The sequence below is a fragment of the Pseudophryne corroboree genome, chromosome 9 (assembly GCF_028390025.1).
Source record: "Pseudophryne corroboree isolate aPseCor3 chromosome 9, aPseCor3.hap2, whole genome shotgun sequence".
Classification (NCBI taxonomy): domain Eukaryota; kingdom Metazoa; phylum Chordata; class Amphibia; order Anura; family Myobatrachidae; genus Pseudophryne; species Pseudophryne corroboree.
In genome coordinates this window covers 21,848,089-21,863,095 of record NC_086452.1, presented here as the reverse complement: position 1 = coordinate 21,863,095, position 15,007 = coordinate 21,848,089, and the positions used below count along the sequence as shown (strand labels likewise).

Below are 15,007 nucleotides of genomic sequence, written 5' to 3'. Positions count from 1 at the left end.
TATTTCAACTAGGCAGCTATCTGGAAAACGAGTAGGGATTCTGTCTCTACTACTTTCTCTGAAGAGAATAGGGCATCTGTCTACGCAGTAGCCTAGAAGTGGGGTAGAGAGTCCAATTACGCAGTGTCTGAAGAGGGAGTAGAGACTCAATCTACGCAGCGTATGAGGAGGGAGTAGAGACTCAATCTACGCGGTGTCTGAGGAGGGAGTAGAAACTCAGTCTACGCAGCGTCTGAGGAGGGAGTAGAGACTCAATCTACGCAGCGTCTGAGGAGGGAGTAGAGACTCAATCCACAGAATGTCCTGTAAGCGGAGTAGCCATTCTCTCTACACAGTGTCCTTTTGAGACGATTAGGGAGTTAGGTTTTGGCACTATTTTTTATCTCTGGTGCTGTATTGGGCACGATTAATACTCTCAGCGTGTGGCCTCAGTCTCGGCTCAACGACTCTTACCACACCAGATGCCGTCTCTCTCTGCTGCAGCGCACCAGTCCTCCCGTACTCACGGTCCGTCTCCTCCGTTCGTTCTGACACTTCACTTTCTGGTTCTCCCTTGTCTCTGCTGCCACCTGGTGATTCTCTCTCGGTAAGTCACGACTTACTATCCGCTCGGCGTACTCCGCTCCCCGCTGCTTGTCACGGCGTCTGCTCCGTAGTCACTCCGCTCTCTCTCAGCTCCTGCTCACGCCGCCAACCGCCGCACCGCTCGAGCCCTCTCTTCTTTATCTCCTTCCCTTAAGTCCCCGTATGTCTCCCGCCGAGCGCTCGTGATCCGGCAGTTAGTCGGGCCTCCGTCCTCCCTGTAATAGTTCACAGGTCACAAGTTCTGCTTGAGCACTCCACGTCTCCATAGTAACTACACAATCCATCTCTCCATCATAATAGTCAGCTTTTGATTTCTCTCCCTGTTGCTACCCTAATTCGGGTTCCTATCCTTAAGTGATACCCTAAGATCTATAGTCAGTGCAATCTTTCTTTCTGGGTATCACAATCGTCCATCGCTGCCATTCCGCCGTCAGGTAGTGTGTAACCGCCTTTAGAATAGTAGTTTCTCAGTTATCAATGTAATCTGACAATAGCTACTTTACATCTAACTAACAATAACAATCAGTGAAACACAATGGGGGTCATTCCGAGTTGTTCGCTCGCTAGCTGCTTTTAGCAGCTTTGCACACGCTAAGCCGCCGCCTACTGGGAGTGAATCTTAGCTTATCAAAATTGCGAACGAAAGATTAGCAGAATTGCGAATAGACACTTCTTAGCAGTTTCTGAGTAGCTCCAGACTTACTCGGCAACTGCGATCAGTTCAGTCAGTTTCGTTCCTGGTTTGACGTCACAAACACACCCAGCGTTCGCCCAGACACTCCTCCGTTTCTTCAGACACTCCCGCGTTTTTCCCAGAAACGGTAGCATTTTTTCGCACACACCCATAAAACGGCCAGTTTCCGCCCAGAAACACCCACTTCCTGTCAATCACATTACGATCACCAGAACGAAGAAAAAACCTCGTAATGCCGTGAGAAAAATACCTAACTGCATAGCAAATTTACTTGGCGCAGTCGCACTGCGGACATTGCGCATGCGCATTAGCGACTAATCGCTCCGTTGCGAGAAAAAAATACCGAGCGAACAACTCGGAATGACCCCCCATATCAATAACAATCTGTGCATCACATTACAATATCGGAATGTTTATTATCATTACCTGTTTGGTGTAATGCTTTTCTTTAAATAATCAATAAGAAACACAAAGTCCCTCTCTGTACGTCCTGGAGTAATGTCTCTAGTCTTCACTGTATAGCTTGCGTTGGTGCACATATATTAAGGTGGTGCAAGGGGTTGTTGTATATTAAGATTTAGAAGTGGCTGGATTTCACTTTATTAAACTTCTTGGGAAAATGTTCAAATCATACCGTATTTGACCAAATTTGGGGTACTGGAGCACATAGAATGTGCAGGAATCAACTGGATAAACTTGGAAATGGACTCGTAGAGCACTTTAACTTCGTGAGGTGATATGTGAACTGCACAGACTGGAAAGCTAGTGTGGTAAAAGAGGTAGTGTGCTACGAAGGAACCAGGGGTGTTTAGCTAGTAAGCCCAGAGAAGTCCTGCATTTGAAGTATAAAATGCGTGCTTTACCATGTTTTACCATTTCTATGTGTCTCTTCCTTCAACCTGGTAGCCTGATTGATCAAGTCAGAACACCTGTAAAGAGCTCCCTTTTAATGGCAAGGTGGGAGTGTGGTTAGCCCGTCAGTCTGGGAGGGGGAGTAAGAATCTAGGGCAGTGGTTCCCAAACTGTGTGCCGTGGCACCCTGGGGTGCCGCGGGACACTTGCAGGGGTGCCTTGGGTTGGTGGTCTAGGACCAATTCAAAATATTTATTATCCATGTAATAGGCAAAACTACTACTTGTGGCTGCCAATCATAAAATATGTGTACAAACAGAAGCAAATCTTGTCCCTCACCACATAACTGAACCTAAGCACGACATAAAAACATAATTTACTTAATTTCATATTTTTTATAAAATTCCCAATAAGAAACTTTTGGCCTAGGGGTGCCGTGATAAAAATTCTGATACTCTAGGGCACCACTGATCTAGGGTAATGCCTGTTTAGGCCATTTGGCTAATGCTGGGTAAGCTGGCCGGTCACTAGGTAGGTGACGAGTGTATATCCACTGACAGAGTTGCTGGAATGTTTGGCTGATGTGACTGCTGTAAGCATAAATAATGTTGTTTTGTGCCATCCTGACAATTTGGTAAATAAACTACATCCCAGTGAGTCAACAAAAACTTGCGTGGACATTCAGTAATTACCATAAGTGCCACAAGTGGTGTCATCGTGGGATTGTTAAAGAACAGCCAGAATCTTCTGTGTCCAACCAGCTCCAAATCCAGGATGGTGAGTCTTGCAAACCTTAATAGCAAAACGTTTCTTTCAAGCGGTTTGTAAATACAGTAAGTTTACCTGAATGCTGTATAAGACAGGGTTTGCTAACACACAAGCATTATGTGTACACTGTCCTTGGAGAGAATTGGGTTGTTGCTAATGAATTTACATGCAAGCGAAAGCAAATTGTGTAATTGGTGCATCAGAGAAAGGGTTAAAGGATAAAAAGTTTTTTTTTTCTGCTGAATGTGTTCTCTGGCTGAAAACTCAAATGTGTTGAATCAGTCTCATTTAAGCAAGCTGTAATTCAGTGAGGAACCTCTTGCAAGATAAGTCTGACCGAAGGCTGATTCTATATAAACATTGAGATCATATTAAACCACAAGCGGTTTTGCGTATTGCCACTTTGAGTGCTGTGTTATGATTTGTTTATTTCTTAAATGGTATGGTAGGTAAGCAGACAAACAATTTGGAAGCTGCTCAATCATACCTGGAGATAATTATATATCAGGTGCTGGAAGGGGGAGGGGTCACAGACAAACAAACAAAGAGGAAGGGGGGTGCAAATCCCCACCCCCAAATTCCCTTCCGCACACTGAAAATTACCTGTAACCATCCCTGAATCTATCTGGTAATAAAATTCAGAGAATTCGTCACAAATGTTTGCAAACACATGTTTAGCTGCTGGCCACTTCACGGCTTCTCTGATAGAGCAGTCCTAACTACTTGATAGCAGTGCCCACATTGGGCCATGTAATTTGTCACAGTATGCCTCATAATAAAGGCCATTACTAAAACAGTTCCAGACTGAGAGCTAACTTACCAGGGAGCCACCCCCAGGATCTCCCATTGGCACTACAAGGAATAGCATGCCTTCCAAATGCTGCTCCCATTCAATGCCTCATGCACACAAGCAGACAAACAATTTGGAAGCTGCTCAATCATACCTGGAGATAATTATATATCAGGTGCTGGAAGGGGGAGGTGTCACAGACAAACAAACAAAGAGGAAGGGGGGTGCAAATCCCCACCCCCAAATTCCCTTCCGCACACTGAAAATTACCTGTAACCATCCCTGAATCTATCTGGTAATAAAATTCAGAGAATTCGTCACAAATGTTTGCAAACACATGTTTAGCTGCTGGCCACTTCACGGCTTCTCTGATAGAGCAGTCCTAACTACTTGATAGCAGTGCCCACATTGGGCCATGTAATTTGTCACAGTATGCCTCATAATAAAGGCCATTACTAAAACAGTTCCAGACTGAGAGCTAACTTACCAGGGAGCCACCCCCAGGATCTCCCATTGGCACTACAAGGAACAGCATGCCTTCCAAATGCTGCTCCCATTCAATGCCTCATGCACACAAGCAGACAAACAATTTGGAAGCTGCTCAATCATACCTGGAGATAATTATATATCAGGTGCTGGAAGGGGGAGGTGTCACAGACAAACAAACAAAGAGGAAGGGGGGTGCAAATCCCCACCCCCAAATTCCCTTCCGCACACTGAAAATTACCTGTAACCATCCCTGAATCTATCTGGTAATAAAATTCAGAGAATTCGTCACAAATGTTTGCAAACATTTGTGACGAATTCTCTGAATTTTATTACCAGATAGATTCAGGGATGGTTACAGGTCATTTTCAGTGTGCGGAAGGGAATTTGGGGGTGGGGATTTGCACCCCCCTTCCTCTTTGTTTGTTTGATGGTATGGTAGGTGTCAGCCAATAGTGGTCAAGTTGGGAGGAGAGTTTTGTTTGCAACTAGGCTGAGGCAGGTTATCTGCAAAAATGTCAGCTGACTACCTATTCTCGCCACCTTCAAGAGAATATGCAAAGAGGGCGAAATTGCCACCGGAAATCTTGGTGGACAAGCCTGCACCATACTTGTCTAGTGAGGGCCAGCGGGTTTATATCACCCTCGATTAGAAGGTGTCAGCATCTCACTGCTACCGGCTCCAGGGGCCTCGAGTCCCTCCAGCTGTCATACACGTGGGGAGTAAGAGGGCAGCCCTTTAAATGCACTTGAAAATGGGTTACCCCTGTAAGTCCAGACACAGGGTGCTTTAGTGGGGTATCCCACAACCATTAGAGAGGTCATTGTCAACCTGCAGAACAGGACCCCTTTATAAAGGAGGAGACAAGGGTGTGACCGGACCATCCACTTTGATTGGTAGGCGGGCTGCCATTGGTGTAGTTTCCATAGAAACAAACCAAGCATCCATGGTCCTGCTCCATCAAGCTACTGAACCTCTAGTAGAGTGACAATGAATAATTTAAGTACATGATCTGGACTCTGACCCCTAGAGGTGGGGTCCACAGGCTGTGATGTCTACCAGGCATTTCCTCTGTACACCTGTGGGCCAGTACCCACGTACACACTAGGATGGAAGTGTAAGTATGGCTGTTTCCAAATGTGTATACTTTGCACCAACTGTAGGCAGGTGGGCAACAATGATAACGATGACTATCAAGATAATCGCACGGACAGGGTGCAGGTGCACCGTAAAAGATGAGAACAACCTGCATACCGGCCAAGTAGTTCTGTGTATGCAGTGTGGGAGCATCAGACACTGGCCTTTAGCTCTGCGTCTGGTTAATAGGCGCAATTTACGGGAGGCCTCCATTGTCTGTGAGCGTAACTTAGCAGAGAGATTACTAGGACATGATGCTGTGTCGCACGCTATGTTGGGGTGTTGTGGAAGTGTCACAGACGTGTCACTGATAGGGGTTGTCACGGATGCTTAATCACTAAAACTGGAGGTCATACTCCGATGGATAATCTGCAACTACTATAAGGCTGGTGCAAGTTTCCATGATGGGACAATCTGAAGACGCACCAAGTGGAATTTGAGTGTATAAAGACGGTTAAATTGGGCATCTCAGTCCTTGCACATGCAGACGCACGGCTGTACACCAGGGAAGAGCTTGCAGAGGTATTTGCATAAAGTCACAGATGTGCGCCAGAAAAAGACCTAGAAAGGGACGCCACTGCGTAGAAACTGTGATGGATGCTGTAAAAACACAAATATAGGGGTCTTGCCTGCTAGCATTGTACGCTATGTCACAATCATACGCCACAGCGAGCTGAGTAGAAGATACTTTGGAGGGGTCTAAGGTGACGCCAAACAGGAGGGGTCGGTGGTGGGAGTAGGGGGACAATGCCAGGAGACCTTTGGTTCATTGTCTGTATGGTTCCTGGTAGGAATACTGAGTAGCAGGGAGACCTGGGCTTCTATGACCTTTGCAATTTTCTTACCTTGTTGTATTGTAAGCGACAATAGTAATATATTCCATCCTGGACACAAAGCAAATACTAATGCAGCTCGTAATGGGAGCAGTTGCTAGACTGCTAGGCTACAGCGCTAAGATGATAAAAAGTTTTCACTTAAAACTGGGAGTGGTGAAAGTAACCAATATAATTATCTACTGTGATTAGGGAGCTAAGTAGGACGTCGTTAGAATACTAATATAAGTAATATACCCTCCAACATTTTACACATAAATATCGGTACAAATTAGAAAAGGGGGTGTGGCCACGGGCAAAGGGGGCGTGACCACGCCCTTTTTCCTATACTTTCAATGGAAGTTTGGAGAGCCAAAAATCGGTTCAGACCATAAAAAAAAGGTCCTGTACCTATTAAAAAGGTACACTTGGAGGGTATGCAGTAAGTAAAGGCAACGTCCATTTGCAGGACAATGGGCCTAATTCAGACCTGATTGCTCGCTAGTGTTTTTTTGCAGTCCAGCGTTCGCATAAAATACGGTGTATAAGTGAAACAACCGTATATTAATTATATAAAAGACATTTCTTTAGTTGCTGCATAGTAAATATTTAACTTTATATGAACCTCACCACACATATCCGATATAGTAGTGGGCCCTATTAACATCAGGAAACTGGTGTTCACTATACCATATCGATATATATATTCATAATAAACCTACAGCCAAACCGCATTAAACCTCATATAGTCTGAGGATTGTCCGTAACATAAACTATAACATCTTAACACTTAATTATAATAAATAAAGACACGGAGACTTGAATTTGGCAGAAATTGTTAGCTATTTATTTAAGTGAACCATTAACTGTGAATAATAAAACTAAAGTATGGTGGCCAGAAAGAACGGCTAAACAACCCTATCCCATAAATAACTATCTTATAAAAAAGAACTGACGTAAACCTTCCAACAAACAAATAGGTATCCGCTCAACCTCCATCCTGACTATCCACCCGTGAAGGTGATGAGGCTGCCACCCGTGAAGGCGGTCCAGCAGATGTAAAACCAGTCAGCGGAGAGCGCACCTAAAAATCAACAACCAAACGACCTCCAATCCACTCTTTAATACAACAAATGTTAACTTGCCGTTCTTTCCCGCCAACAGCGAAGTTCTGTTCCACAGAAACTACGCACCGCCACCATACCCCTAACCTACCGAACCAACCACCGAAAACAGATCCTCCAAAAACATAGATAGTCCCTGTCCTGTCAAGTGCACACCATCAGGTCTAAACAAGTAGAAGTACCGAAACTTGATCCGCTGATGCCAAACCACGGCACCGCCATGGGCCACCACAAACTTAGCCACCGCGCATTCACCTTCCGGCGAGCCACATCGATCGCCCGACAAACCACCACTCCACGCCAACACAACCGCGGCACCATACAAGACCAGATAAGCCTACAGCCTGGCCAAGCGCCCGAAATCACTTGCAGATCCTGAATAATGGCCAATCGAAGATTCACTGCCTTCCTCCTACCTAGGTCGTTCCCTCCTAAGTGAATCACCAACAGTTTGGGGATGCCAAACCGCCGAACCTGCTCCATAAGCTTCGCTTTCAGGTCATGCCAAAGCATACCACACACACCTATCCATCGCACATCATCCGAACCCACAAAGCAAGGAGCCCCTTCCGTAGCCAAAAAATTGGCTGCCCAATAAACATAGGAATGGCCAATCACCCACACATCACACACATCCACCGCCAACCTAAAAGGGAAAAAACAGATAAACAAATGTGAATATGGGAGATAAAACCAAACCCAGCCCAGAACAGGAACCAACTATCAGAACGAGGATCTGCCAAAAAGAAAAAATTGAATAGAGGACTATAACTTTCCTCTTGAACAAGCTTCAGGTCAATCGAAGCAACAGAAAGAAACAAAAGGAAAAAACAAAATAACAAAAAGGGGGGGGGGGGGAGGTTAGAGCTGGGAGGGGTTTGGGGGGAACACAGAATAACTCGGCTGGAGGTGAAACGTAAAAACCTGCTGAGGAACTTGTAATTAGATGCCAATTAGCCGAATTGAATAAATTAAGCCAAATCAGTTCGTCAGTTCAGGCAAAAAATCGCGAAGCACTCCAGACCCCCACTGCCAGCAGTGGCGAGTAGCTAGCCATCCGAGTAGGGAGGACAGGGGAGACAAACAATACAGCAAGAACACACTGAACTGAAACACACAACGCAGTAACACAAACAACATGTTAGTAGAACAAACTCGCAGAATGTAACGCTTATAAGCAGCCGACTTCCAGCGGCCCAAAGCCTTAACTTCGTCCACAGCGCGCCCTTCAGATGCTGCGGAAGTGGCGGCCCCGATTCTAAAGGAATGGGAACCAAAGTCCCTAGGCGAGAGGCCCAAACTGGACAGGCAGCGCCGCATCATCCATGTAAATTGGTACTTCGTCAATGGCGACCCGTCGTAATGCAGGAGCCAAGACCCCTCAGACGAGGGCCCTCCTCTCCGCATACCGACCAGCCAATGCCACCGGACAACAGTCCCCACCACCCGATGGTGTCAAAGTGAGCCAACGACCTCTACCCATCTGATCAGTTTTGGAGCGTTGCAGCCTGCACAGCACGGACCCCCCACCCACAATAACATCCACGCGCCGCATAAAGGCCTCAGTTTTCTTAGAGGCCGCAACCAGCTCAGAAACCCTGGATGCACCATGGAACGCCATGGAAAAAGCCAGCTGAAACAGGAGCGTTTCAAAACGGGAGTCCGCCACCCCCGCCACCGCCCCTAAGAGGGAAGAAAGCAGGGACGCATCAATAGGGCGTCGGCCATCGGGAGGCACCGGAGCCGAACGCGCCCAACCTCTAAGCGCCCTTGCCAGCAGGAAACCCTTCGTAAAATCCGGCATACCCTTCAATTTAGAATAAAAGGATATCCCGGCAAGGTACCGAGACACCACGGCCCTCGATCTCCCCGTTACGAAGAGTTGCCAAACGAAGTTTAGAAACAAGCTCTGACCCCTCTTACCTCTAGGCCCTTGGTCACGGGAAAAGTCTTCCCACTCCTTCCAGGCCCGACGGTATCCAGCGAGAGTGGACGGAGCCAAAGACAGCTCTGCTAGCCCTTCCAATCCGCCAAACCTACCGAATCAGCCTCCGGGGCCAACAATCGGAACCTATCCCGCTGCCCCCTGGACAATGCATCGGCGATCCCATTATCTACCCCGGGGACGTGTTGCGCCCGAAACAGAATATTGCAGCGCAAACAGGTTAGCACGAGCCGTGACAACACTCGGAGGACCCGCAGGGCCTTAGCCCTTTGGTTGTTAACCGCGTGCACGACCCCCAAGTTATCGCAACGGAAGAGAATACTGCGATCGCGCTCTCTCTCCCCCCAAACCTCCAAGGCCACCATGATGGGAAAGAGCTCCAGCAACAACAGGTCGCCGGTCAGCCCCTCCCTCGACCAAGACTCGGGCCAAGAGGCCGCGCACCAAGCCCCGTCCAGATAACAACCGAACCCAGAGGAGCCCGCCATATCTGTAAACAACTGCAATTCGAAACTGTCAACGAGCGGGGCCATCCAGATCCGTACACCATTGAAATCCGCCAGGAACGAAACCCACATAGCGAGGTCCCGCCTAATCTCTGCCGAGAAACGGACAAAATGGCGGGGCCTGGACACCCCGGACGTGGACCGCTCCAACTTCTGGCAAAAAACCCTGCCCATGGGAATCACCCGACAGGCAAAGTTCAACCGACCTAAGAGGGATTGCGCCTCCCGAAACGTAACCTTACTTCGTTCCGAGCACTGCGCAATGGACTCCCGTAGCTGCACGACCTTGTCCCGAGGCAGCCGGCACGCCCCCGCGACCGTATCGATCTCGATACCTAAAAAGGACAAGCAGGAGAGGGGCCCCTCCGTCTTATCCTCGGCCACCGGGACGCCAAAATGCCCCAGCAAAGCACGCAACGAGAACAGCAGGAAACCACAGCGAGGAGAATGCGCTGGCCCCATGCACAAAAAATCATCCAGGTAATGTGCAATCCCGCTACCTCCGCAAGAAAACTCCACACACCAATGTAAAAAGGTGCTGAACTTTTCAAAAAAGGCACACGAAACGGAACACCCCATAGGCAGACACTTGTCTACAAAGTATTCCTCCCCGACGCGGAAACCCATGAATCGAAACGACTCCGATTCAACATCCAGTTTAGCCATGAGGGCCCCGGGGCCACAGCCCCGAACCATGTCCAAAGCATCCTCAAAGGACTGATACACCACCGAACAATATTCCGGCGAAATTGCATGGTTCACCGAGGACCCAGATGGATAAGACAAATGTTGAATGAGCCGGAACTTACCCGGAGCCTTTTTCGGCACGACCCCCACCGGGGAAATAATCAAATCCTCGACAGGCGGCAGCGCAAAGGGGCCCGCCATTCTCCCCAGGCGAACCTCCTGCTCAACCTTTTCCCGAAGCACGTCGGGGAAATCCCGAGCAGACTGCAGGTTCCTGGCGGCCCGAACCAAAACCTCCCCCTACCACTGGTAAACGAAAACCCGACGCAAAACCCTCCCGCAGAAATTTTGCGTCGTCTGTGTTTGGGTACCACCCCGACCATTTTAGCATGGCCCCCAAACGAACCGGGGTCGGCGCCCTAACTAGCGGCAAGCCCCCCAGCTGTTTTTCCGGCTGGGCCCGCGGCTGCCCTGGCACCCGGTCGCCCCCCGCGGAAGCAATTGGAAGCAGGGTGGGATCCGTTACATCGTAAGCAAAGGTGGCGAAAACGTCACCGTTGCCCGAGGGGGCACGTGGAATTGTTGAACGCGAAACACTTCCCCTTCGCCGGCGCCTGCTGCGGAGAACGGGCCGCGGTCCAAGGGCGGCGCGGCGGAGCCTCAACCGCGGGCCGAAACTGACTTGCTGCCGCGGCCTGCGCCACAGCCGCCCCCTTAGTCACATCTTCATATCCTGCGCTCACGTGACCCGAAGCTATACCTCCACATCTTTGCATCCGAAGTCAATGATATGCAGGCAATTGTGCTTCTGACGAAATTGCTTGTCATAATGCAGCCACGAATCGTCCTTAGACTGACGCTGCATGTCATGCACGAGGTGAATGTACCTGATGACGTTGATGTGCTCATCAGGGCGATCCTCCAAGTAGCACGCCGCGAAGACACAGAAACCCGCCAACCAGTTGTCATACGAGCGGAAGGCCTCCGCCCCAATACCGCCCTTCGCAAGCGCTTCCTTACCTTCCCTCTTGGTGTCCTCCGTCAACGTAAAAAGGTTGACGTATTCCCCCCGTCTAATCTTCCTCCTGCAACTCTCACGCAACCCTCGCAAGACTGCCGTGCACTCGAAGCGAACAACGCCCGGCAAATTACGCCTCCTCCTTTCCCGACGGGAACTACTACTACTCTTCCGAGACCGTTTATCTCGGTGCCGTGCCTCACGCCGCGCGTACTTGATAGCCCTCTTCCTAGCCTTTGCAGTGCTACTAACCGCAGACTGGCACGACGAAGAAGAGGAAGAAGATCTACTTGACGTACTGCCGTACGTGGAAGAAGAGGACCCCAACGACATAGCAACTGTATCGGCGTCCCACTCACCGGCAGGCCCGCCTATGGAAGGCGAAACGCCGGCCACGACTGGCTCCTCGTCCTGATCGCCATCCGGATCCGCACCTGAAAAAGAAGGGACAACCGCCACAGGAGCCGAAGCCCCCCCGGCGGGAATGAAAGCAGATGCCCCTGCGGGCGATGGGGTAGCGCTACCCAGCAACGCAGCGGCGGAGCCCAGACTGCAACACGCCTGTAGAAACTGCGCCATGGCGGGGCCAGAAGCACCTGGGAGAACGGCCGCGTCGACCGAAGCGGGAACCACGGAAACGCCACCCGGAGACAAAGTCGACAGAAACGGCGCAAACGCCGCCGTCATGGTCGACATTGCCGCCGCCACGGCGGAGGGATCCGGGGCCGCAGCCCCAGTGGTCCCCCCGGTCCGAAGAAGGGATGGCTCCAACCGCGTCTTCACGCCGCCCATGCCGGCCCCGCCTGGTACCGGCGCTAGCCGCCCTAAGAACCCCCGTTCTCTCCTGCAGTGCACGATGAGCCACAGCGCTGCCCTGGCCCCCCCACGGGGAGAACTCGCTGACCCCCGCCCCCAGGCATCACCCCCTTCCCCTCTGGTCCCGTGCCGACACCACCAAAGGCCCCCGGTAGCCCCCCCCTGCTAGAGCAAGGAGAGCGCCCAGGGAGTCCAGCAGCCCCACGGGCGCGCGCGCGCCTGCGACACGGAAATCGCCTGGCTTAAGGGACGGCCAGTGGAAGAGCCACTGGCCCCATCCCTACAAGCAGTCCCCTCATTCTCTGGGGAGCCGCCGGTGACTCTCAGCGGTGGAGGGCGCAGGGAACGCACGCGCACGCGTCCCCGCGCCGCAGCAGCCGATGGGGGATTCACACCAGCGGGCACCCCGGCAGGCTCCCCCACCGGCTGCCAGATCCAGTTCGCCACCAGCCGCTGCCCTGTCCCCCGCCAGCCGCCGCCGCGCCGGAGGGATCCCCCGGCGCCCGCGGCCTAGCCGGCGAAGGGGCGGACGCACGCGCCCGTGGACGGGCGCCCACAGCAGCGCCAGCAGGCTCAGCCCCGGCCGTGAGCAAAGTGCTCAGGCCCGGGGCACTGGACGCCGGCTCCCGAGCAGGAGCTGCATCAATATAGTGGGCAGGGGGGCCAGAGGAGCGGCGGGGACGGGGCATGGCAGGCCACAAGTTCATACCCTCCAACTGTACCTTTTTTTTATGGTCTGTACCGATTTTTGGCTCTCCAAACTTCCATTGAAAGCATAGGAAAAGGGGCGTGGCCACGCCCCCTTACCCGCGGCCACGCCCCTTTTTCGGATTTGTAACGATTTTCTGTGTAAAATGTTGGAGGGTATGCAAGTTAATCCCAGGTAATGGGGACAGAGGAGGCACAGTATAAAGCACACTGCCACAGCAGCAGCAACCTAATATTTCACAATAGCAAGCAGCACAGCAAGGAGACAAGGGGGGAAGAGCACTCACCCTCACCACGACAAAAGCAGAAGAGGCTGACCCAGACCCTTTCTCAGGCTTAAGAACCCATTCCACCTACCCCCAACATTCATTCCTATTGGCTAACCATAAAACTCCCGTAATGCCTTACCGTCCTGCCCCCAGACTAGCTGAGGTTTAACCCACTCCTCTCCTATTCTGTCAATTCGTTCTCCAACTGCCTCCAATCTACTGCATAATAGAAATATAATGCACTCAATCCTGTATCTGTGCTCAACCTTAAAGAGTAAATCCGCTTAGAGAAACCTAACTGTACCACACGCCACTATCCTCAAGCCTCATGGTATATCTCACAAGAAACAACTAAGACCCAGGGACTCATTCAACCCCTTTAGTGCATGGTATCTAGTCGAAAAATCCAACTGGCCTCTAACTGCAACAGTTTCCTGTGTCTATTCCCTCTTCTTAAAGTAAGCGGCACATGGTCAATGATTTTGTAACGAATGGTGGCAACACCATGACCCATCTTTAGGAAATGGCGTGCCACCGGCTGTTCACTCTGTCCAGTGGAAAGGACCGACCTAATGGCCATTCTATGAATTGGCAAGTGGTTTTACCCACGTATTGAAGCCCACATGGACAGAATAAAACATATACAACAAACCTGGACGTACATGTGAGAGGCCACCTGATCTTAAACCTCTTGCCTGAGTGGGCATGTACTATGGTGTCCCCTGTGTGGAGATACCCACATGTGGTGCACCCCAAACAGCGGAAACACCCGTTCTTACGGCTCAAAAAATGTTGTTTATTTGCTTTCGCAAATCCAGTTATATCCGTTTTCATCACTACATCCCGAATATTCCTACTCCTAGTGTGCCCTGCCATCAGACGAGTACCCTGTAATGTAGATAGGTCAGAGTCAGAGGCAACGAGTGGCCACCAGCTCTTAACCTGCTTTTTAATGGCCCCACTCTGAGTATTATACTCGGTGATCCATGGAATTGTGTTAGATAAAAAGAAGAAGGTATTATCCACTAAGAGTGACTACAGTGCATGACCTAGTGCTTTGGCTTTCGCCTGCCTTAGTTCATTACACGGATACCCCTTTTCCACAAATCTATTAAACATAATATCAAGCTTTGTAATGGTCTTCCCCAGGTCACAGGGCTATTATATAGGATATATATATATATATATATATATATATATATATATACAGGTTGAGTATCCCATATCCAAATATTCCGAAATACGGAATATTCCGAAATACGGACTTTTTTGAATGAGACTGAGATAGTGAAACCTTTGTTTTTTGATGGCTCAATGTACACAAACTTTGTTTAATACACAAAGTTGTTAAAAATATTGTATTAAATGACCTTCAGGCTGTGTGTATAAGCTGTATATGAAACATAAATGAATTGTGTGAATGTACACACACTTTGTTTAATGCACAAAGTTATAAAAAATATTGGCTAAAATTACCTTCAGGCTGTGTGTATAAGGTGTATATGAAACATAAATGTATTCTGTGCTTAGATTTAGGTCCCATCGCCATGACATCTCATTATGGTATGCAATTATTCCAAAATACGGAAAAATCCGATATCCAAAATACGTCTGGTCCCAAGCATTTTGGATAAGGGATACTCAACCAGTATATATATATATATATATATATATATATATATATATATATATATATAATATTTTTATTTATTTTTATTTTTTAGGGCATCAATTTTGGAAACGATACGGAAAGATATGGAAGTGTTCACAGAGACATACACAGTTCTGAGATATATATATTTGTGAATG

The 15,007-nt window shown here is 49.4% G+C and overlaps 1 long non-coding RNA gene across 1 annotated transcript in view; it reads left to right on the top strand.

Moving 5' to 3' along the window:
* Window positions 1-14,991, top strand: part of LOC134956634 (uncharacterized) — a 36,373-nt gene extending 21,382 nt beyond the window's left edge. Inside the window, exon 6 of the long non-coding RNA XR_010186039.1 lies at window positions 14,923-14,991. This is a non-coding gene — a long non-coding RNA (uncharacterized LOC134956634). The remainder of the gene's footprint in view (window positions 1-14,922) is intronic.
* Window positions 14,992-15,007: the final 16 nt, after the last annotated feature.